Consider the following 26364-nt stretch of genomic DNA (forward strand, 5'->3'; position numbering starts at 1 on the left):
TGCCATGTGAGTCCCACCACTGAACGGGCCGCACCATGCCATTTTCAAAGGCAGCAGAGAGGCACGGAGCAAGCAGAGCAGTTCACAGTTGCCCCGTTGCCTGCTCAAACAAGTAGCTATTTCAATTATTCAAACTAGTTAAGTGTTTTCACTGCACATGCACCATTAGGGTGGTAAGGAGATCACCCAAAGGTGCCTTTCTGCACATATGCATAGTGGACTGGGCCAATCTGCAAAATCATGACATGATTAATCATGTTGTTTTGAAACTGGTGGGGCTGCGCCCAGTGCTCGCTATTGACCAGCCACCACTGGTCCAGGCATTTTGGTTTAACATACATTTGTTTTATTTATAATGTTAGATAAAGAAAAACAGCAGAGACTTTCCAAAAAGTGGATGAAAATCAAATTTGAAGCTGATTACCAATAACAGAACCCAGGACTGGACACTTTCTATAGAACCTTGTAGTTAGATGGTGAGCTCTTCTGAACAGGGACCATGTTTTTTTTCTGTTTGTACAGCATGTACCCCCCCAAATGGAAGGGGCTTAAGCCCTACAGTAATACAAGTTGTCATTTAAAAGTAAGTAAAATGTAATTTTTCCTTCAAATAATAGAATCATAGAAAAGAAGGACTGGAAGAGACCTCAGTAGGTCATCTAATCTAACCCACTGATCAAGGCTAGCTATCATCCTTGTCTTGACTATCCCAGGCAAGTGTTTAATCTGTTCTTACAAACTTCCTGGGATGGAGTTTCCACCACCTCTCTTGGTAACTTATTCCAATGCTTAACCACTCACATAGTGAAAAAAATCTTCCTAACATTTTTCTAACAGCTTCCTAACATCCAATCTCTGCAACAGTTTAAGACAAGAATTCTCAGAAGAGGAGTCTAATTTTCATTGATAATTTCTGCACATTTTTATGTATCCTACAGCAATGAAAATCAGAAAAAAAGGGATGATTATTCTTCAGGAGTTGCAAGGATCAAGGACTGTTGCTTTAGGCTGTGAAGCAATTACAAAACTGGTTTCAAAGAGGAATCATAGCTTAGAAACAAGAATGCCGTTATACCTTGGGAATATTTTCTGTGAAACTGAAATCCTGCTACATATAGGAAGCTCTCTGATGCTCCTTGTATCTCAATTGAATGTTTCATGTGTTTTTAAACACCTGAAAGCCAGAAAATTTGAATACAACAGTGTCTATTGCACTAGTGGGGTATGTGGAAATACACAAATAAGATTCATCCTAGTGAAGGCAATTAGTTGTCTACATTAGTAGTCCAGGAACTGTGACAACAGGGGATTCCAGTCTTTTTCCATGTCCCATCTAACTAAGGTTGGGGAGAGTTGCAGTTCAGCAGTTCTGTTGTTTTGACCATTGCCATGGTATCTGGGTGCTACTTTCTCATGCCAGTTCTCAGGTTTTTAAAGATTCCCAGAAAACCAACAGTCAAGAGCTAATGTCACTAATGAGAAACAAAAGCCAAAGCATGATTTGTTTAAGGATCTTCTGAAACTGTCTTTATGCATCAGAAAAGAACACCAGAGAATAAAACGATTGCTTGACATGGGCAATGTATCTCCAAGAAATGGTGTGTGATTCCTGTACACTTTAAGACAGTGGGATGCAGTGTTCTTACCAGGCTTACATCTGATATTTTGCCTAATCCTAGGAATACTTGAATGGCTACTACTGCTGATCATATCCACCTTGTGCAGTCCCATCACAAGAGAGGAGATGCTGAAGAATTCTCTCTAATGCTTGTAAATGTTGCTTAAAGGTGAGGAATTGCTTCTGACAGTCTTCTTCAAGTGAATCTAATAGTCCGTAAGAAGCCATGTAGATCTAGGCAATTCATTCTGGGTTCTCCATAATTGTCCACAATCCTGTGTATGTATAATGAATAATTAGTTAAATATGCTAGTTCAGGTTAACAAATTTAGTTTATAAGACAGACACTTTTTGTGTAACAGCAGAGGGTTAACAATTGCTTTTATTTTGTATGTGTATTATACTGCTTTGCAATGTGAGGAATGAAATAACTCTTAATTTCAGTGGAGATGCATGCCATCACAAGCATTACTTATTCTTAATTCTAGATACTATTTGTCGTATTCTTCTTGCATAGCTGAAATTTTATACTACTGCTGGATTTTTATCAACCTGGGTACTGTCACCAGTCACCAAGGACAGCAGTCAGCAGTTACCAGGGACATCAAGTGAAGCTGTCTGTAAGAACCATCTGTGAGTATGACAAAGATTTCCAGAAACATTCTTCCACTGAATTAGACAGTGTTGTCATGTAGGTGAAACTGAGAGCCTTTACACCAAATTGCTTTTGTGAAATCTAATTTTCCTTTCTGAAACCTAACTTAATTGGCGTCATGGCTGAGTATCTTAGATTTTGTGCTTCTAAGTACATTGGTTAACCCGTGTGTTATTTTTACCAAAAAGAGGCTGATTTATGTATTCAGTCTTGCATACTATCAGTAATGTAGAACACAAGCACAGAGAGTATGTCCAAAGAAGGTCAGGAGAAGAACATATCTAGTCTCAAAAGCAGACTCTTGGACTGGTCTCTTGTTGACTGAAATTCAGACTGCAAACAAGGAAGGCATTAACTTGGATTTAAGCTGTCTTTTTGACAAACGAGTTCTTGGAAAATCCAAATTTGAAGAATTCCCAGAAAGAGGAAATAACAAACAGTTAAATGTATTCAAATAAGAGAAGAGAGTTATATCCCCTGATGTCCAATGAAGGACAGGGACATATCCTTAAAACCTTGTCATTCCAGATAGGATGCAATGGAGTCCTCCTCTGAATAACATTTCAGAATGCACTTTAATGCTGCCTTAAATAAAGGATAGCATTTGTTTTCCCTACAGCATCTGTGTTTTGTTCATTCTTTCCTCCCATTTCGTTTTCATATTCATCAATTATTTTCCCAAATGTATTACCATAATAATTCCAGTAAGTCTGAAATGGAAACTTCAAGAGATTCCTATTTGGCAGTATCCCTTCTCTTGATATTTCCAAGCCACCTAATTCACCTAATAGATGTAAAAAAAGAAGAAACAATCAAAACTGAAGCACATTTTGTTCAAATTATTTTAAAACAAAAATCAGCTTGGTTTGGATGTTGAGGCTAATGGACTCCGTGGAAGTTTTTCAGGTGGTAGCTTCTTACCTCAGGAACATCTTAAATTTCCTATCACCTTCCATTGGTTCTAGCAAAACTGGACCTATCCACTATAAAGGCACTCTGAGCTATAACGTCATGCTGCAATAGTAATGTACATTTCTTCCAGCTAATAATCCTGAGCTGAAAGACATCAGAGTTTTTGAGCTAGCACTAACAGAAAATACAGCCATTCTGAAGATCTAGTACAAGACCTACATTAGAAATGAATGAGCATTTGGAATATTTTAACTTGGGGTTGGATTAGCAATGTAAAAATGTATATATCCTTATACCGGGTGTTATTAATAATACCCTATTAAGTGTTTAAATTGAACAAATTTTAAAAATCTACCTTCTAGTATTTCACTCTGCTTAGACAAACTGTTCAGATCTTGCTTTCTGGTTCTAGGTATATCTCAAGGCTGTTATATTTACTTTAATTATAATTCTCTTTTTAGTTTTGCTTACACAGCCCCTTCTGAACAGTTCCTTCCTAGAGAGTGATGTACTTTGTGGGAGGCACTCTGCTTGCATGTCTGGTTTTCCACAAGTGTCACCTTGTCTAGCACTTGTTCTTCATGTGCGAGTGAAACAGAGGCAAACATTATACCCATCATCTTCCAATGTCTATATTTTTAGGGTATATACAACTGGAGGGTATCTGGTACATTGTGGGTTATCAAGCAAATCCCAGGACGTCATTCTCTAGTCATACTTGGCCTCGGTGAGGCTGCAGCTGAAGTACTGCTTCCAGTTTTGGGCTCCGCAATTCAAAAAGGATGTGGAGAAGCTTGAGAGAGTCCAGAGAAGAGCCACGCACATGATCAGAGGTCAGGAAAACAGACCTTACGACGACAGGATGAGAGCCATGGGGCTCTTTAGCTTGGAAAAGCGCAGGCTCAGGGGTGATCTGGTGGCTGCCTATAAGTTTATCAGGGGTGCTCTCCAGGATCTGGGGGGATGTCTTGTTCTCCAGAGCGCCCCAAGGGACAACAAGATCGAATGGTCACAAACTCCTCCATGACCGTTTCAGGCTGGACATAAGGAAAAACTTCTTCACTGTCCAAGCCCCCAAGGTTTGGAATAGACTGCTGCCAGAGGTGGTTCAAGCACCTACATTAAACACCTTCAAGAGACATTTAGATGTTTTTCTTGCTGGGATCCTATGACCCCTGCTGACTTCCTGCCCCTTGGGGCAGGGAGCTGGACTCAAAGATCTTCTGAGGTCCCTCCCAGCCTGAATGTCTATGAAATTTTCTGATAATGCTCTTCTTAATATGAATAACTTAAAAGCTTCAGTCTGCTAGCATTTTAGCATTATATCTATCCAGAAAGCTTCATTTCTGGGGGGGCTAGACTTGCGAGCCAGTTGTATTGGTAACTTACCACTTTGGAAAAGCTAATACCTAAGCTGTCATTACTTCAGCAACTTTAAATCAGAAAGTAGGGTAACATGCTATTAGAACACAGGTAGATGGTGAGCCATTGAGGAGTCTAATAGACTCAATCATAGCATTAAGTTCTTAATAACAATTGTAACATAATGTCTGAACAACATTTTTCCACAGTAAATAATCTGATAGTGCTGATCCCATGTAGGAGCTGAATATTTTAATTGTTAATCTTGGTATAGGACTAAGATATTAAGGATCACAATAAGAGATCATAGCAAGGAAAATTATTTTTAATATCATCCAATTTACCTAGGGATTCCAATGTTGGCTCTTTTTATTTTCCAGTCTATTTTTTTAAACAGGTCTTCATTGGCACATGGCAAAACTCTTCAGAAATCTCTTTCTGAGCTCTTAGACTGTTCTTCTGATTTCCACTTCTGTGTGTCATTTAAAAATACACAGATAAAGAACAGAACCGTCTATTAGAAAAGGGAAAGTAGTGGTACTATGTGGTCATTTTGAAATCAAATCATTCTAAATCCCAACAGTACATGTTTTTGCTATTGTTGACTGACAATTGGTAGCAGAATATTTGGGCTGCAGCCTGTTCCCTTCAATACTTGCAGCAGAATTGCATTCAGTTGGGCTATCAAAAACTTCATACATGGAAACCAAATCAGGCACTGGGGATGACTGATAATAGCACTCAAGAAGTATGACCTCACTGAACAGTTGTTAGCAATAGGCAAGAAATATCTGAAAGACAGGCTGCTCAAAATCAGAAACAAGTTAGAGCTCGAGACAACTTAAAGGCACAAACTGATACCATATGTCTCATCTTTGCTCAGAGCAATGACAAAGTTGCCAGCTAACTCATGTTCTCTCCTTATAGGGTACTGTAGCAGATGCTATGCTGTTGGGAAATTGTTTTCATGTTTGGTAAAACATCCAACCTATAAGCTGTTGACAGGTGAAGAGGGTACTTTCTTATCTTTGGGATGGTATTAAAAATAATGAGCCAGATTCTCAATTCTAATCTGGATAGTTTGCTGCTCCTCAGGAGGGCAAAAAGGAGTTGGAATATGACTCTAAATAAAGAACCAGACCACGGCACAAGTCAGAAGGCCTGTGGTAGACAACCATAAGGGCAGGTGGATATAAGCCCCAGTATACTGATATTCAGCTGATATGCGGTCTCTGGGTTACTCTAACTCAAGCTGAGGATGGGACCGGCACAAAATGTTCCTGCTCCTTGCACATCACAGAGCTGGACCTAGTTCTCTGACAAGCTTGCACTTTGCAGAACTCAGCAAAAAAAGAGTATCAGCCCTGAAATACTGGGGCAGGAAGAAAGATTAATTGAATTTTTTAGTTAAATTAAGGCTCCTAGGTTAGTGGGTTTGCTCCATTTCACCATAAATCATCTGACAGTCATTACTCATCCCTAAATAAGTCTTTCCACTATCTCCATGAACTAGCAGTGAAGCTGACCTAGTCAGGCAACTTAAACTCAATTTCGCTATGAAATATAATTGAAAAGTTGGTTTTGTTTAGCTTGAAGTTATTCTTGGCAGTGATGAAACTACTAAGAGGTAAAGGTCTCACATTAAGGTGCTATCCAAAAGGAGAAGAGCAGGACAAGAAACAGCAGAAGATGCCTAGATCCCTACTACATATTAAAATTAAAGCTGGATAGAAACCAGCCAACCATAGAGTTGTTACACATTTTCAAGCACTAACTTTATAGCTAGTTGATTCTTTTTATACTTGGATAGTCATTACTGTGTAATAATTACTTTGCACTTGTGGTCAGTATTATTTTGGCTGGCCTTACTTTGCATGTGTATTTGCTCCTTTCTCACACCACTCCTTTCTCACACCTAACCAAATCTTATTTAAGTTCATTTTAACTACCATTTGACTTTTCATGTCAAAGATCATGTTCATGGATCATAGACACACAAACACACATATGACCATATATTTCAATCATTGGGTTTGGTTAGCTGTGGGAGAGAACTGGTCACAGTCCATAGATTACTTCTTTAAGTCATTAGTTCATCCTCAATTTAGATCGGTAATAACTGAGCATTACTGCTAACTCACGGTTGTTCAGTAGTTAATGCTTTAAATGTCATAGTCCGCTTCCAAAAAAAATGTGTCCACACCATAAACAGCACAGTGTTGCTATGGTCCCCAAATCAGTCTGATAAGAGAGTACAGTGAGAGAAAGGATAGACAAATTCTGTGTTGAGACTTCTAAAGATGCCAGCATTGGAGAATGGGATTACGCTTAATATTTCTGATCTATTCACAGTCACAGTTAACTGACATTTAGGAAACTTCTTTGTTTATTTTGGAAGAAAGTTACTTTTGTTATATCAGCCCTGTTAAAGGCAAATATCACGGGGCTAGGCCAAAAAAAAATAAAGATGATGTAAATATGGAGTGACTGCTGAAGTTGTAGAAGAGAGAACTTCAGCCAAAATGACTGCCATGATCTCTGAGTTCATATACTGCTGATTATGGATTATGAGAAGCGTAGTGGTTTGATGTCCAATGACATGGCATGTCAAGTTGTAAAACTGGTTTTATAATGTCTGGTCTTCTGGAAACAGAATGAGAGCATAATTTATATTAAAAACCTGATAAATTAACATGGAAAACCCAAGAAAATTCCTAGGATCGTTGACTAAGCAAGAGGTTACATATTACATCTACTACATTTAGATTGCAAAATGGGTAAATTAAGTCATATTAGCCAGATCCTTCAGGTGCCAGATGAGAGTTCAGGTGAGATTAACAATTCACATTAGCATCTGACACCTGCCAAATGCTTTTACCACCTTTCCTTAACTACCAGACTATGCTATAACTTGAACTAGGGGTAGAAGGATCCATGTCTTCTGAACTGCCCAATCCTTCAAAGATCTTGATCTTAAGAGGCCAAGGGCTTCAGATAAACTGTTTCCAGGTCAAGGATAAAACTTGCCATCAAATGTCTTGTTTACTGTTGCATTCTCTATTCTTTGACTTCTTTTTCCCCTGAAGTGTTTGTTTTTTATTTTCAACACCTGTAAACATCCGCATAGCTGATCTCCTGAGCAAGCCTTTTTACCAGTCTCTCCCATTCATTCCTCTGTTGATGATAACTCTGACATGATAATAACTTTATTTGGCCAATATTAACCCTACGTTTTGTGGACAATTAGGCATCTCATGGGATGAAGATATTTTTTAATAGTGGTGGGAACAGAGAGGGCATCTTGGTGGGTGTTTTATCCCTGGCACAACTCTAGATCTGGATATTTGTATAATGGATTTCTTCATGATAAAAGAGAGGGAAAACAAGGTCTGATAATGTTTCCCTTTAGCAAGTCTCAGCTAAATTATAAATTGTCTCCTCCTGCCAAATAATAATGAGGCTGAAGGACTGCTTTTGTTTTGAGGGCTTTGTATGAATTTTTCTACTTTTGGGTTATTGCCCCGGGGTGTTGACTCTGATTTGAATGACTGTACAAACTGTCTTTGTTTTGACTTTAGACAGAATTTGTTTTAACTGTTATGAATAAGAAGAAAAATGTACCAAACAAATACAGGCACATCTGCGTCCGTTCCAAACAGGGTAACTTTTCTGTATCTAACAGTGAAGTGTTCAGTGGAAGAGAGACTTGTCTATATTTTAAACAAGACATTAAAAGGCTATTGTAAGCCTGTATGCTTGTCATACAGAGGGTTTGTGCATTTCTTTACTCTTTCTTTCTATAATGACGTAACAAGGAAGCAGCTTGCTTGCATTTATGTTGTGATTAATCCTGAGACTGAAGGACAAGATAGTGGCTGTGGGGATGGATTGGATGTCACACAGGGATGCCTGGGAGGCACTCTGGGTTTTGATCCCACAGGGGGGTGACACAGGCAGGATGACATGTAATGGCCAGAGCCTGTTCCATATGGGGGACATAGGGATGGGCTAAAGGCTGCGAGGGCAAGAGACGGGGCAAGTGAGAGGCAAGAGGGCTAAAGCCTGCCCCATGAGGAAAAAGTAACATGTAACCAAGAAGAGGCTGGGACTGAGAAGCCAGGCCAGAGCCTCTCCAGGCTGGTGTCTGGATTGAAAATAACACCAGTGAGGCCTGGATATGGCTACAGGGCAGGATGGAGACCACAAATCCAGTCCATAATGTAACAGGAGCCCTGAGATACTAATAGGGCCAGGAGGGCCACAATTTAGTGTCCAAGGATCAAGACAAGCCCAGCTGGGCATGGGAAGGACCAGCTGGCTGAGGAACTTAGGCTCACTTTGGGCTTCTGGGAGCAGCCTCTCCGTATTCTATAAGGTACATCAAGGGAGGTGAGGTACCCTCCCTTCTACCCTGAGGAGCTGAAATGGGGGCAGGAGTCACATGGCCACTGGGGGGTGTCATGGCTGCCCCTGAGGACCAGGTCCTGCTACAAATGGATTTAATAATAGTGCAAATAATGGATACCTGGAATCTTGATGCGGAAGAAGTATGAGTACCTAAGCCCCAACAAGCTTTGTACACTGTTACTCACTGGTCCATACTACCCAGAAAAATATTGGACTAATGAGGACTGAGGAAAGGATAACCTAGACTGACCTGATGGATGCAAAATGTGGCATAGCTCTGGAGTCTGTGAGCTGAGGCAAAAGAGGTAGTTTCATAGTTTCTAGGGTTGGAAGGGACCTGAGCAGATCATCAAGTCCAACCCCCTGCCAAAGCAGGAAAAAGTACTGGGGTCAAACAACCCCGGCTAAGTGATTATCTAGCCTCCTTTTGAAGACCCCCAGGGTAGGAGTGAGCACCACTTCCCTTGGAAGTTGGTTTCAGATCCTAGCTGCCTTGACAGTGAAGTAGCGCCTCCTGATGTCTACCCTGAATCTACTCTTGGTCAACTTATGGCCATTATTCCTCATTACTCCCAGTAGTGCTCGGGGGAACAGGGACTCTCCCATAGCCTGCTGGTCCCCCTTGGCCCGTTTGTAGACAGACACCAGATCCCCCCTCAGCCTTCTCTTGTGGAGGCTGAACAGGTTCAGGTCCCATAGCCTCTGCTCATAGGACCTGCCTTGCTGCACTCTGATCATGCAAGTGGCGCTCCTCTGGACCCTCTCCATGTTGTCCACATCCCTCCTGAAGTGCAGCACCCAGAGCTGGACACAGTACTCCAACTGCAGCCTGACCAGTATCATATAGAGTGGGGGGGATCACCTCCTTGGACCTGCTCGTGATGCATCTGTGGATGCACGACAAGGTGCAGTTAGCCTTCCTGACTGCATCCTCACATTGTCGGTACATGTTCATTTTGGAGTCAATAATGACACCAAGATCCTTTTCTGCCTCTGTGCTGACTAGAAGGGAGTTCCCCAGCCTGTAGGTATGTTTCTGGTTCTTTCTCCACACCTTCAGTACTTTGCACTTGTCAGTAATGAATCCCATCCTGTTCTTACCCGCCCACCCCGTAGCCTGTCTTGATCTAGTTGCAGCCTGTCCCTCTCCTCCAGTGTGTCCACTTCTCCACACATTTTAGTGTCATTCACATTTTGAACAAAGTGCTTTTCACCCCCTCATCCAAGTTGCTGATGAAGATGTTGAACAGTACAGGCCTGAGGATCGAGCCCTGGGGGACCCCACTGCCCACATCCCTCCAGGTCAAAAAAGGCCCATCCACCACCACTCTCTGGGTGCAGCCCTCCAGCCAATTTGTGACCCATCTGACTGTGTAGGCATTGATGCCACAGTGGTCTAATTTCTTAATGAGAATGGGGTGAGAGACAGTGTCAAAAGCCTTCCTAAAGTCCAGAAAGACTACATCCACTGCGACACCTGCGTCAAAGGATTTTGTGACCTGCTCATAGAAGGCCACCAGATTGGTCTGACAGGACCTGCCTTGAATGAACCCATGTTGGTTGCCTCTAAGCATAACCTCTCCCGCTGGCCCCTCGTGGACATGTACCAGGATAATTCCCTCAAAAAGCTTACCCAGGATTGAGGTAAGACTAACTGGCCTATAGTTTCCTGGGTCCTCCTTCCTCCCTTTTTTGAAAATGGGGACCACATTGGCCCTTTTCCAGTCCTCCAGCACCTCACCAGAGTACCACGAGTGGTCATAAAGCCATGCCAGGGGTCCCGCAATGACCTCTGCTAATTCCCTCAGCACTCGGGGTGGAGATCATCAGGACCTGATGTTTTAAATACATCCAGTCCCTCCAGAAGTTTCCTGACTAGATCCTCACTGACCCTTGGTCGGGGTGCACCTCCCCGAAGCCTGAGGGGGTCTTGGTGGGGGGTTAATTTGATCCCTGCTCAGGAAAATGGAAGCAAAGAAATTGTTAAATAGGTTATCTTTGTCATCTGGTGTAATGACCAGATTTCCTTGCATGTCTTGCAGGGGCCCCACATTACCCGGTACTTTCTTTTTACCCCCTATGTATTTAAAAAAGGACTTCTTATTGTCCTTGATCTGGATAGCTAGTTCCAGTTCCATCTCCACCTTGGCCTTCCTGACTGCCCCCTTGCAGCCCCAAGCAATCAAGGTATAATCCTCTCTGGTGATGGCCCCTCCCTTCCATTGGGTGTACGCCTCCCTTTTAGCTAGAAGACATTCCTGGATTCTTTTGGTGAGCCATGAGGGCTTTTGTGCCCTCTTTTCCCCTTTTATGCATGCTGGGATTATCTCCCTTTGGGCTTGGAGGATTGTCTCCTTGAGGAGCAACCACTCTTCTCGGACACCCAACTCCCCTCCCTTCCAGGACCTCAGTGCCTCCCTGACTATTCTCTATCCCATCTTGGAGGAAAGGTAGCAAAACGGCACAACAACCCCTTTGACTCTACAGGGAACTTTTGGACCTCCTTTGCCTAAAAAGAGAGGCTTTTAAAGGATGGAAGACAGGAATCACCACAAAGGAGGAGTATTCTGCACTGGTCTGTACCTGTAGGGAGTGAACCAGGAAAGCCAAGGTTGCAATTGAACTCCAACTGGCTACATGTATCAAGGACAATAAAAAGTCCTTTTTCAGATATGTGGGGAGTCAGAAGAAAAGCAAGGGTAACATTGGACCCCTGCTAAACTAAATGGGGCAACTGACACCCAGGAAAAAGCCAACCTGCTTAATGGGTACTTTATGTCAGCTTTTCATGAGCCCAAAGGGACCACCCTGCCTAGCATGAGGGGGGATGGCCAAGGTGAGGATGAATTTATACCCATCATTGGTGTGGACCTTGTAAAGGAACACCTTGAGAGGCTGGACACCTTCAAGTCAGCTGGTCCTGACGGATTGCACCCCAGAGTACTTAAGGAGCTGGCAGGCATCATAGCTCAGCCACTGGCAAAGATATTAAAAAACTTGTGGTGCTCAGGCGAAGTACCTGAAGATTGGACAAAGGCTGATGTGGTGCCCATCTTCAAGAAAGGGAGGCAAGTAGATCCAGGGAACTACAGGCCATTCAGCTTGACCTTGATCCCTGAAAAGATTCTGGAAAAAATCATCAAATAAACCATGCTTGACAAGCTGGCTGATGGCAACATGCTGAGGGACATGGGTTTGTTGTAGGTAGGTCTTGCCTGACCAATCTCATCTCCCTCTATGACCAAGTGACATATCACCTGGACAAGGGAGAAGAGACTGACATCATATATCTGGACTTTAAAAAAGCCTTTGATCTGGTTTCCCATGATCTCCTCATAGAAAATTGGCCAACTGTGGCTTCGGCTACATCACAGTCTGATGGCTGGGGAATTGGCTCTGAGGTTGGACCCAGACAGTGGTAATCAACAGAAGTGAATCATCATGGTGCTCCATGACCAGTGGTGTCTCCCAAGGCTCTATCCTTGGACCTGTACTCTTTAACATCTTTATTAATGATGTGGACACTGGTGTCAGACGTGGATTGGCCAAGTTCACACATCTAAATCACACTAAACTTTGGGTTAAAGAGGATAGACTGGTGACCCAGGCTGACCTGGATAGGCTTAGAAAGTGGGCGGATATAATCCTGATGGCATTGAATACTGACAAATGTAAGGTGCTCCACCTCAGGGAAAAAAAACCCACAGCATGCTTATAGGCTCAGCAGTGCTATGTTCACTAGCACGATGGCTGAAAAAGACTTGGGGGTCATGACTGACCACAAGATAAACATGAGCCACCAATGTGATGTCGCAATTGGTAAAGCAAACAATACTCTGGCTTGCATCCATAGATGCTTCTCAAGTAAATCTCAGGATGTCATCCTCCCACTGTACTTGGCCTTGGTGAGGCCACAGCTGGAGTATTGCATCCAGTTCCAGGCTCCATAATTCAAGAAGGAGTTCAAGAAGATTGAGAGAGTCCAGAGGAAAGCCACGCGAATGATCAGAGGGCCAGAGAATAGGCCTTATGAAGAGATGCTGAGAGCCATGGGACTCTTCAGTCTGGAAAAGTGCAGGCTCAGGGGAGACCTGGTAGCTGCCTATGTAGCATTTGGTTACACTTTTTTTATAGTTTAGTTGAATCTAGCATGAATTTAATGATTTGATTTCTGTCTTCTAGAAAGTAGCTGCTTGCCTCTATCATATAATGTTTCCAACTTGACACAAGTGAATGAACTTTGTATGCCTTGGGCATGAGCGAGATATGGGCAAGGGGCGAGTGAAGAGTGAATGGGAGTTTTTGCATGATAAGAAGGAGAGAGGATGTAATTGTTTATGTAAGCAACAAGATGCCAGATGTGTAAATTACCAGCCAGTAACTAACTAACAAATGGCTAAAGAATCCCTTTGAAGCTCGAGGGCACAAAGGAGATAACAGAAGAGGAAATGCTGCCATGTGGGCAACAGGAGCACTTCAAGGCTGAGACTCATTTTTACACCTAAAGTGACCTCAATTTAAGAAGAAGAGGGATGCGAAGCAGCTGGTAAAACATAGACTAAGCATGGAAAAACCCCAAGAAGCGAAACAAGGACTGAAAACCATATATAAAAAGAACCCAAATAATGCTAAGTGGGTGAAATCTTTTGTCTTCCCTTCCGGAGCACAGATGCATCTGCTTTTCACCTCACTCCAGCTACTGTCTTTCACCACCATCATCAGCTTCAACATCCCAGCTACTTAGTGAACACAGGGTTGGCCAGCTTGTGTTAACACTGAGCAACTATTGCTGGTAAGTATATCTGGTATCTGTCTGTCTGCATGGAATGGTTGTTCTGTGTGTGTATGTTTGTGTGTGCTGATGTGCATGATGATTTGTGTATGTTTGTATGAATGGTATGTCAGAACCTCTATGTCTAACTCATGTAATCAGTAAACATGCCATTCTGTCTTATCCCCCTTTTCAAAGTCTCTCTTGTAATTTAAGCAATTAGGTGTATTGATAACACAAGGGGTATAAGTACACAAGGGGTGTTCATTAGGATCGGGGAGCATGTGAGGACCCCAAGGGATGTGAAGATTCAACAGTCACAAACTCCTCCAAGACCATTTTAGGCTGGACATAAGGACAAACTTCTTTAGTGTCCGAGCCTCCCCCCACCCCCCCAAGGCCTGGAATAGACTCCCTCCAGAGGTTGTGCAAGCACCTACTCTGGGCATTTTTAACCACTCCTCTTGGACTCTCCTCCCTGTTGAGTCGTGGCCCCTTAGGACCTTGACAACAAGCCTCCTGAGCTTATCAAAGTTAGCCTTCCTAAAGTTGAAAACTTCTGCATTGTTGACTGACTTGCCAGCTTTGCGATGGATGGTAAGAGTGATCATCTGATGATCACTGTCTCCCAGCTTTCCTTCAATTCTTAGGTTGCTGATTAGATCATTCCCTTTAGCCAGTACCAGATCCAGAAGCGCTTTACCTCTTGTCAGTCCATAGACTTCTTGAGTCAGGTAGAGCTTGTCCAGGCATGTGAGGAAGCTTTGTGACTGTTTGGATTTGCCCAAGTGCTCTTCCCATGAGATGTCTGGGTAGCTGAAGTCTCTCATGACAACCCTGGCCTGAAAGCATACAGCCTCAGCCAGTTCCCTGGGAAATTCCTGGTCTAGCTCTTGTTCCTGGTTTAGAGGTCTGTAGTAGACTCCTACCATTGTGTCTCCTGTGCCACATTCCCCATGTATTTTAACCCAGAGGGTCTCCAATCATCCTCCCTGGGTGCCAATGCCAGCTTTTTGTCAGAGAAAACCAGGATCCCTGCTTATCACTAGGTCTACATTCCCCCCCACTCCCTCCCACACCTGTTTCTCACCCACTGACTGCCTCAATTTGCATTTTCATTGACTGGCATTCTTGCATACTGGCTTCTGGCTTCTATACTGTTCCATCCAGGAAGAGTACAGACCAACTGCAGATGCTTTCTCAGCCTGACAAAGGGTGTTTGCACCCAAAAGCTTGCAAATAAGAACTTTTCCAGCTATTTTAGTTGGTTTAATTGCCTGCCTAGGCAATAAGTAATATTTTAAACATTCTTTCAGCTTAAACTACACAGCTAAGAAAATGTTTTGAATGTTATCATTATTATCTCCACAATGTCTCTTTGAAAAATCTGTGGACATATTTATGAACTGCTGAAGATATTGTGGAAACACATTTCCAGCAACATCTTAGCAAAAGATTTTAGCAACATCTTAGCAAGATGTTATCTTGTTGATCTGTTCCCATGACTTCTATGATTGCTGTTGTTACAACAGATTCAGTCAAACTACCCCAGTTTCCAACTGAATTTAGGATTAGCAGCTCACTTTAATGCCTTCCCTTTATCTGTCATATGTTCCACATAAGTTATATCTGAAGCTTTGTTTAGGACATTGTATAAAGGAAGGAAACGTTGAGTTTTCAGAAGCAATAACTTTCTACAAACACTTTACTTTTCCCTCTATTGTCAGTATCCAAAAGGAGGAGAAATATGCATACAGAATATTCTACTGTCTCTCCCCAGCTACCCATGGTTATTTATTCCTATTTTTTTCAGAATGTTTACACTTGGAACTCAGTTAGATAAATGGGAAATTTAGAATTCACAAACAGAACTGCAAATCACACTAGCAGTTAAATACTCCAGAGCCATAATGTTCCCTAATTGTCATGCAATCTGCTGTATGAATACGAAATATTCACTGTGTTAAATGGCATTTGCAAATGAGAGGTAAAAATACTCAGAGAAATTACTCCTGTTAAACAAGTTCACCTTTTCCAAAAGAGCCTACTTAATCATTTGCAATTTTAATATCTGGTTCAAGTGAGAGAAAAACACTCCATCAAAAGTAATTCAGAGAAGCATAGAGGCATTCCAGTCATTGTCCATACACAACAGGTGGGTTGTGACATGGGATTGTTACGTGGAAGCTGCACTAAGGCATTCAATTTCTGATAGTGCTGGAGTGAATAGGTTAGAGGAGCACTTATGTTTAATCAGTTGCTTACCATTGCCTGTTGCAGCCAGGAACACCTCTCTGACCCTTTATCAAGTTTTAATTATCCATAGTTTTCACATCCCCTGCCAGGGCTAGTCCAGTTATAAACAACCTGCTCCTAAAATAATCTCCCCTTAATGAGTGAAAGTCCCACGAAAGTAATTCCTTTTAAAGAAGCAACTTGTCACTGTTTGGAGCTACGACTCCAGATCCACAAGCATCTTGTACAGGAGAAAGGAGACAAACCGAGAGCAGTATAATGAAGTTAACTTACTATTTCTTTATTATTTAGACTCTCATCCTTAGTATTCCCTTCATGTCATCCTGACATCTGATGTCTCTTCCAGCTGACTGTTTCGATACACAAAGAATGATTTCTAAGCTCAAAGGGCACATTAGGGTGCAATTCTGTTATCCTTTCTGTGCCTAAGTGGCAGTTTTCCATCCATGTAAGTGGTCTTTTTGGCACTTCTGCACAGTTTATAGCTCTACTACTCCTGCAGCGTGGATGCATAAGAGCCTACAAGGCTATGGTGCATACCCAGTAGCCTCAATGGCCAAGCAGTTAAGTGATGACTTACACATGTCCATTGTATACGCGTAAGTCATGAAGGGATACAACCCTATCAGGTGTTCGATGAAGGCAGATCCCATATTCTAGTGTCAGTGGCTGATTTGTTATGGCAGTTGCACAAGAAGTAGAAGTCCCAGGTTCTAATCCCTTGCAGCAGTATAGTGATGCAGCACAAGGGCAGTGATAACTTTCAGTTCCCTTTCCCCAAGTAGGCACTCAAGGTAGTTGCTCTTCCGAGTTACACCATTGCTCCTTCCTCACTCAGAGGGAGTTTGAACCTGCATCTATCTGACTTCTGGCACAGTGCCCTAACCAGCACACATCACAGAACCTAAGGCAGTTCCCAGCATACTGAGTCACAGATCCATGCTCCTGCTGGCTTGTTTTCTTTCTCACCTCACCAGTCTTCTGGTCTTGGCCATCTGGTGGGTCAACTTCAACAGACAGGGCTGAGGAGATATTCTCAACCATTCCTAGCCCATGGCCTGATGGTTATATTACTTGCCTGGGAAATGTGGGTTCAAACCCACTCTGGCTTAAGGAGCTAGAGCCTAGGTCTCTCCCTCCTTGAGCAAGCAACCTGGACTGTTGGACTACAAGGTAGAAGGGCTTATCCCTTTCCCTCCCAGTTACTAGTGTTGGTTTGAATAAACCTGGTGTGCTGTTCTGAAAGGCTGCCATCTTCTTTTCAATATTTACCCCTCTTCCAGTCTTTGTCACACACAGTTTTTATCACCAGTGGTTTTGTTATTTATTTCCAGATCTGTGATTAAATAATCAGCATAATACCAGTCCTAAAACTGTTCCCTACAGAACTGAAAACACAGCGCTTCACTGATGATCCCCAATTGACAAGTACTTCCTGAAATCTGTCTATTAGCCTGTTCTTAATCCATTCCATGTCTTATATTGAAAGTGCTGATTTTTAATCAGTATGTCATGTGATCCTAAGTCAATCACTTTACCAGGGTCTAAACATATTATATTACATACATGCAGTTAATCCTTTTGTCACCTAAGCTTGTAATCTCATCAAAAATGAAATGAGACTTGTTTGATTAGATCTATTTGTCATAAAACCATGGTGATCAGGATTGATTATATTTCCATGCTGTAAGCCTTCGTTGATAGTTTCATAGTTTCTAGGGTCAGAAGGAACCTGAACATCAAGTCCGACCCCCTACCCTGGGCAGGAATGAGTGCTGGGATCATAATACCTCAGCCAGCTATCTATCCAACTGCCTCTTGAAGACCTCAAAGGTAAGGGAGAGCACCACCTCCCTTGGGAGACCATTTCAGATCCTGACAGCCTTAGCCATAAAGTAATGCCTCCTGATATCAAGCCTGAACCTGCTCTAAATCAATTTGTGGCCGTTATTCCTTGTTGTCCCAGGTAGTGCCCAGTGGAACAGAGCCTCACCTATTTTTTGCTGGTCTCCCCTGGTGAGTTTATAGATGGCCACCAGATTCCCCTCTCAGTCTTCTCTCATGGAGGCTGAATAGATTCAGGCCTTTTAGTCTATCTTCGTAGGGCCTGGCCTGCTGCCCCCTGACCATGCGAGTGGCCCTCCTCTGGACCCTTTCAAGGTTGTCCACATCCCTCTTGAAGTGCGGCACCCAGAACTGGATGCAGTACTCCAGCTGTGGCCTGACCAGTGCTGCATAGAGGGTAAGGATCACCTCCCTGGACCTGCTTGTGATGCATCTGTAGATACATGACAAGGTGCGGTTAGCCTTACTACTGCTTCCTCACATTGGTGGCTCATGTCCATTCTGGAGTCAGCAGTGACTCCAAGATCCCTTTCAGCCACTGTGTTGTTGAGAAGGGTGTTCCTCAGCTTATATATGTGTTGCAGGTTCCTTCTCCCTAGATGCAGCACCTTGTACTTGTCTGCATTGAATTCCATTCCATTCTCATCTGCCCACCTCTGTAACCTGTCTAGATCCAGCTGGATTCTCTGCCTCCTCTCCAGTAGATAGAATTCAGCTTTTCCATCTATTTCTGAAGAACTGATGCCAGGCTAAACAGATAGGGCTATCCTGCCTGGTCTTTTTGTACACTAGCAGAACATCAGCACTTTTCCTGTCTTCAGGACTTTCCTTGGAGTTCCAAGATTTGTTAAACAATAATATCAGAATACATCATCTACCACAGAACAGAAATATTCATTGAACACATCTGTCTCTCAAATCTTTAATAGGAAGGGATGCTAAAACTCATAATGGGCATATACCATAGTTAACATTTCTTTTTAGTACTGATAGACTTAAAGGTTGCCTGTACCTGAGCGTGGGAGCTGTTCCAACGCACTGTAATTACAGCAATTAATTGAGTCTGCTGGAGCACAGTAATTACTGCACTCCAGAAGCCTCCCATGTCTCGTGTATCAGTGTCCCTGCCCTTCAAAATGGTGGTGGGGGTGCTTGAACTAAAGCTCATTCAATGAGCTTTAGTTCAAGTACCCCACTATCATTCAGTGAGCTCATTCAAGCTCATTCAATGAACTTTAGTTCAAGTACCTCCACTACCATTTTGAAGCACAGGGACACTGATACACCAGACACTGTGGTGCTCTAATTAGTGGCTCTCAGATCCATTATTATTAAAGTGCTGACCACCCCCATCACACCCTTTGAGCCTGTGTAAAAATGCTCAAAAAGTGCTCAAAAATCCTTCTTATTCTGCATAGATCTGTCATCCATAGACTTTTCCTTGTTCCTGTAGTTTCCCTTATTTTTTTCTACACTTAAATTCAGTTTGTCTTGATTTGCTGTCTTATTCCTCAACTTTTCCATTTATTAAAATATATGTAATACAAAATTGCTGCTTTCATTTCCTTTATTAACCAGCAAAGAGCAGTATTAATCAGTTCCCTGACTGTGGGATTTGGGGCATCAAATATGCTATTCTTAAAGAATTACGAATTACATTTTTGTCTAATTTTTTCTTTGGCTCAGTTTTCTGTTGCTTTAGGACATTATCTCTTCTGAAGCATTGGCATATTACTGGTAGGACTCCTTGCCTATAAAACAATCAGGTAATGATCACTGGTCCCAAGGCAACCACTGACTTCCAGTTTCTGGTGATCATCTAAACCATTTCCCCCATCATAACAGCATTACCCCATGGTGGGACCAATATCTCTGCATTAGAAAATTATCATCTCCAGTTGTTAACAGAGTTGTGTAGGAACTTTGTAATGAAATAGGTTATTGTGAATGTTTCACTGCCATGTTTCATGGGAGTGTCTTGGGTTCAGCAATCTTGTGTTGAATTGCAAGCAGGTGACAATAGGGTCCTGTCTGCCAGGCAGGATTCTGAGAGATACCACCTTGGTTCTCAGGCACTCTGCTAGGCAGGCCAGCCTTCCAGTCTGTGGCATCAGACCTAGCAGGACTACCAGGGTCTGCAGCTGCAAGCCAGCTCTGCCCTGTAATTGCCTTGAGGTTTCTAGGGTCCCTGTCATGGTATCTCTCAGTTCTGGGAGATCCTGCTTTTCCCTTTGCTCTCTGGGTCAAGTTTTTCAGGTCTATACAAGGAAACCTAGAAGCCGTTGAAAACGCCAACACAAACCAAGGTTTTCAGGGCTTTCAGGTTTCTTATCAGACAGCTGGAAAATCATTGTATAGGCTACCAGGGTCTATGGCTCAAAGGCAGCCCTACCATGAAGATGCCTCCAGCAGGCAGCCTCAGAAATCTGGAAGCCCCATGGCCCCTTGTGGTGGGATAGTCTGCTTGGCAGGACTTCCCTGGAACCACAGACCCCAGGAATCCAGGGAGCTGATGACCAAAACTGACACATTCATGTCTGAGGATTTTTGGGGTGATCTCTTTTATTGGACCACCTGCATAGCTGGGATAATGTTAGAATGCAAAGCATTCCTCTTCAGGTCTTAGTAGGAAAACAAGCACAGCAATAGTTGAGGACAGTGGGGAGAAATTCCCAGGGGTAGCAGACAAGCAATTGGCAGAAAAAAAGAAGCTTGATTATTGAGAGATCAAGACCTACCCAAAAGGAGGAAGGCCATTAGCACCTGCAGTGTGTAGAAAGAATTTAAGGAATCAGGTAGTATGTCATAAAAATCAATATCAGTGTTCAGTCCTTAGCTCTTAGTGTCCAGCCAGCCTATGAATTTGTGTTCCTAAACTCTTCTTTTTAAGGTTGTTTGGTAGATTATCTTTGAACATGAGGATTGTGAGGTCAGAAGGATAGTGCTAGCTCTGTTAAAGATGTCTTTCTATTGACATTTGTGTGTCTGTGTCCTTTATATTTTTCCTATGAGAGTTTATTTTAGTGCATAGTTTCTGTTTACTTTCGTCCACATAGTTGCCATGAGAACATTTGGTGCATTGGATCAGGTATGTCACATTTTGGAAAAGGCATTGCTGTTTCACTCACATAGTTACCATGAAGAATGTTTTGCATTCAGGAACTTATCTAACTATCTATCCTGACTATGCAGTTGGTCCAGTAAAAGATAACCAAAAAAATCCATGCCTCTTGCATAATTCTTGGACCATCACAGCTACAACATCACTCGAACACTACCATTTATGTGAGTTATACTGCTGCCATTAAGTGCATAGATTTAGTATACAACAGCCTGAAATTTATCCATCTCTGTCACAGCTGTTCAATATGTTCATAACACTCAAAGCATTGCTTGAATCTATTTAGGCTGGTCATTTGATCATTTCTCATTTATTATATACCCCAACTGGTTGGGGGAATGAATAAGAAAAAACAGGTCTTAGCTAAGAAAAACTAGGTATGTGGAACCTCAGTGGTGCATTTCAATTAATTAACTGGCTAGCGAAGTGTAAATCCCAATATTTCTTGAATAGGCCAGCCAGTTGTCATCACTGTTGGACTTTTCCAGGGACTATCACATATACTGAAAAAAAAAGAAATGGACAATGGGGCCCTGGTACTATTCTTCAGCAGCACACTGACATTGCCTTATTGGGAAGATTCACTACTGCCCTGCTTACTCTTCAAAGACGTGCACTCAAAGTGATCCAAGAAAGGGACATGTATGGGAAAGTAATTTAGTTTATTTAATTATGTAAGAATAATTTAATTAAAAGCAGAAATAGCAATGTATTAACATAGCAAATAGGTATGTAATAGATAGCAAAGAAAGTTTCTTAGAGGAATGCTTACAAAATGGCAAGCACCATATAAGAGCATGAACTGTTCATTTAATTTAATGTTTAATTAGCAAGTCCTTGGCACTCTTATTACCTAATTGTGACTGACATGAGGAAATAGTTTACCAGTCTTTCCACATAAGAAGCTTCATTGATGATTAGCATCCTGCTAAATTAGAAAAGTACAAATACAGTTGATAGGATTAAGTTGGCCTAATAAGAGATATCAGATTCACCCAAAGAACCTTGTCTGTTGATAGGATCCAGCATTTATGGAACTTCCAGAAGGTCTTCCAGCATCATCCCATTAAAGAACTAACTACTTTCCATATAAGTGGTTTTTAAAATATCCCAGATAGTTTTGCAGGTGGCATTTCCCTCTGATGTTGTGATAGTACCAGTATTATTGGTTAATCATCCAGCAAGCGACACCTGTTGGATACTATCTCACTGACTCAGCCAGGTTCAGATTAAAATTTGTTCCTTATTTCTGGTTTTAAATTCAAAACTAGATCATGTTCTGTTCATTGTGGTTTGAAATGATGCTTTTACACTGAATCCAGTGGCAGAGAAGCTAAAGCTAGTACCAGTATTCTGAACTCCCTGTATTGTGTTGAACAGAGGGTAGGTGGTAGATGGGTCAAGCAGGCTAAATAGAAAAGACTCACAAAATGAACCACCTCTGATTTTAAGATTTGCAGAACAGAATTCTGTGGATGCAGTAAGGGGTAGGGGATCTAGGGGCAGGTGTAATGGTACAGTTACAACTGATTCCCGGTCCACCCAAAGTTTAAAACAAACTGGCAGTAGCAGCAGCATTTCTCTTCAGACAGCAATAAGGGCATCAATTGATTTCATGGCTCATTATAAGCTACCTGATTCCTTCTAAGCTCCCTCTCTCCTTTCTTAATGGTCTTAATATTCCCCTAACAAAGCTATCCTTTCTTCTGAAATTCTGCTGTCTGTTAGCTGCTCTCAGCAATGCAGCTCCTATTTCACAGCCTTGAAGACTGTTTTTACCTCTAGCTAAAAACCTTAACTTGGGTGAATATCAACTCAGTTTTGGAAATAACTTTCAGCAAAGCATTGAATGCTGAGATGCTCAAGATAGATTTTATTTTAAGTATCTGAAGGAGAGGAATATTTAATTCTAATGACTACAGGACTTGAAAAATAACATCTTTTTATTATTTTTTGCCTATCTTGTTACATTTTTAAATATATAAGGTATGATATAGTAAATTGATACATATTCCAATAAAGCTATATTTGTATTTCCTTTTATGTTAAACTGAATAATATAGCCCAAGGTCCCTAGCATATTAGTAAAGCTTCTTGTTTCTTTTTACCTGGAGAAAAAATGTGTTGTATTTATATGCAATGCTACACTGTACCATGTACACCCCCTTTTTCAAATCCTAGATCTGCCCATGGATCCAGATGCATCTATATAAAAATGTCTTTATACCAATAGAGGTGTTGTTCCCCTTCCCTTTTGGATAGGATATAGCTCATTCTTACCAATTAAAACTGAGTCCACAGGAAGGAAGGTGGTTCTGCCTAGCTGTCAATATAACTTAAGATATGTAATAGTCTTTTAACATCAAGCTTATATAATACTAGATCTAAGGCCAATTTCATTCTTCATCTACCTACTGATTTGTTCTTTCACTGGCCTCAACTTCCCACCTAATTTTTTAAAGCCATTGTCATATCAAAAGATCAGGTATTCCTGGATATGCTTGTTACCAGTTAGTGTCATGGAAGATATAGTTGTCTTGAAACTCTTTTTAAAAATAATAAGTCAAAGAATACAGACAGACCAACAATCATTATTTATGAACAACCAAAAAAAATTATCCTTGAGATAAAGCCTGTCATATATGTAGGAAGAAGAAAATCAGCATCAATACAACAAACAAGGTTATTCATTCTTCAGAACTAAGCAATCCATTTCCACAGGCTACCTCTCTTCTACCTTGGAGAACTTAACTACAGCAGTCTCCCTTGCTTAACTTTGGCATTATTTCCTCCTTGTCCTGCCCCACTATCCCTTCTCTACTCATTGTTTTCCCCATTTCCACCTATTTACGTTCTCACTGACCTCTTGTCACACTTTTAGCTTCTTTCATTCCTTGAAGATCTCAGAACAGCAGAGACTCCCTATGCTTGATGAAATGTGACTGTGCCCAAAAGCTTTCCAAGAACTTTTGTTCCAACTACTCAGTCTAATAAAAGATATCACATCTACCCAAAGAACTTTTCCTGCCTATATCCGTAGACCAACACAGCTACAACCAAAAAACCAATTCCATGAATTCATTTTCTGATGGTACCAATAATCACTTAGTATCATGCTAAAAATGACACCAGGCCACAGATGCTTGACTTGGCATGGATTTATCATCAGTGTAACAAATAAACTAAAGGCTTACTGAGAATGAAAGGAAAAACAGATCTGCCCTCTTGTGTATAAACTGGTTACTGCAGTTCCTTTTCTAAGATTAGTTTCATAGTTGGTAGGGTTGGAAGGGACCTGAGCAGATCATTGAGTCCGACCCCCTGCCATGGCAGGAAAGAGTACTGGGGTCACACGACCCCAGCAAAGTGTTCATCCAGCCTCCTCTTAAAGACCCCCAGGGTAGGAGCCTGCACCACTTGGCTTGGAAGTTGGTTTCAGATCCTAGCCGCCCTGACTGTGAAGTAGCACCTCCTGATATCTATCCTGACTCTACTCTCTGGCAACTTATGGACGTTATTCCTTAATTTCTTTTGTCTAGAAAAATGCTACTGCATAATAATATTATATATTAACCCAATTCCCATTGAAAACATGAATAAAAAAGGGTAAAGTTTCACAGCTGAGGGTGGGATAAAACCCACTTGATTTAAACATTATCCATTGATAAAATTGCAAGTAATAGAACCAGCTAAACATATTTGCAGAGGGAAGCTCAAAAAACCCATGTACCTACCCGCCAGATAGGAACAAAAATGAGAAGTATTTACAAAAACACTAGGGGAAAGAAATAATTGTGCTGGTTGTAAGAAATTCTCACCCCCAGAAATTCTTTTATGGACAAATAAACATTATACCACAGGGAGGAGGAGTGAGTAGATTTTATCATTAGGCACAACATTCAGGAATATTTTGCAAGTCTTCAGCCATAAAGAAATGAGAGAGAGCCATCCAAATGTCAACCAGCCACAGTCTTACTGAGGGCTTCTCTACCCTCTTTCCCATCCAACTCTGTCCCAGGTTTAAAACATATGCACTTCTAACAACTCCGGTCTGTTTCCCTCAGTCCCTCTATTTTTCTCAATTTCAGATAGCAGGCAAGAGACCTTCAGAAAAGAACAGCCTGGAAAACTATAATCTGGGTATCAGGTTCAGCCTTTAGACAATTGCTTCAAAAGAGAAAAAGAAACACAGCTTGGCTTCTGACACTATCAGTTCCAGGGTTTTTTTCAGCTACCTGAGTAAAACAGGCCCAAATGCTGTGAATACCACATTTTCTTGCATGCAATATGCATGCCTTTTCTAAGAACCAGCTGATAGAAATTAACTTGCACACAATAAGTTGGAAATTATGGTAACAGGAGGTTCTTCCATTTAACTTTCTTCCAGGTGAATGCAAAAGTAACTCTGCAGAGATCTAAAGGGAGTAGAACAATGATCATCTGGGATCCTGGGTTTTTTTCTGATTAAAAAAAATTCCCCAATTTTTGGATTAAAAAGTAACCCAAAATCCAAATATTTCCATGATTAAAATTAAATGCTACTAATATATATACAATTTCATTTTAAACACAGAAAATGTTACTTTTTTAATCCAAAAATTGGGGATTTTTTTTAATCAGAGAAAATCAGGGTCCTTGATGATCAGGGTGTGCTTCCTAGCTGTTACTTAGTACAAGGAAAGATCTATTTTTCTTCATTCTGCTTTTCAAAAACAAGGTGCATGTTTTATTCCAGGGCATGTTCTATGCAAGGAAATAAGGCATATAAAATGCTGCATATTTTATATTTCCAGGCTTTTTAGAAACCCTTGTTTAGGGTAGAAAGAAAAAGAAGCTGAAATGCAGTATTTGCTTTGAAGTGAGTTTCTGTGGGTGGATGACGTTTTTTTTAAAAGCAAAGGACCAGGCCACTTTTCAGAGAGATGTGTTTAATGACCATTGAAACACGTCCTATCATGTCACTGTTACATTATGAATGAGTGTTAAAGCTTTGACCACAGCCAAAGATAATATCATATCTAGCATGTCAATATTGCTCAAGCAACACACAAAGTTTGATTGTATTCTTTCTCTCTGCTTCCCTATAATTTGAAAACAATTACTAAGGGTAACTTCTGTTATTTAGCATCTATTTGTTCATTGCAAAATATCCAATGTAATCCTCATGTGTAAGAGATGATCACAATATGGGAACTAATCTTATGCAGAGTCTTTCATGGAATTATACCAGGGATAAATTTAGTTCCATCTGCCATAGCTTAGTATAACTACTATTAAGTTAGTTGATCATTTTCTGGGACAAAAGTGAATGAGAATATGAGTATAACAAATAAATGAGTGCAATTAATATTCCAATATATACTTTTCTGCAAACAATTTATAGGATCAGATATTAACATATCAATCATTTCCTTCCA

At 41.4% G+C, this 26364-nt stretch overlaps 1 long non-coding RNA gene across 1 annotated transcript; it reads right to left on the bottom strand.

The window, feature by feature from the left end:
* Window positions 1-323: 323 nt before the first annotated feature.
* On the bottom strand, window positions 324-21877 carry LOC109306049. Its single transcript, XR_002099827.1, has 2 exons — window positions 21801-21877; window positions 324-1893 (listed from the first exon to the last, which is right to left on the bottom strand). It is a non-coding gene; the product is annotated as an uncharacterized LOC109306049 (long non-coding RNA).
* Between the last annotated feature and the right edge of the window lie 4487 nt (window positions 21878-26364).

This window comes from Crocodylus porosus, unplaced genomic scaffold, assembly GCF_001723895.1.
Source record: "Crocodylus porosus isolate Cpor-Errol unplaced genomic scaffold, CroPor_comp1, whole genome shotgun sequence".
Taxonomy (NCBI): domain Eukaryota; kingdom Metazoa; phylum Chordata; order Crocodylia; family Crocodylidae; genus Crocodylus; species Crocodylus porosus.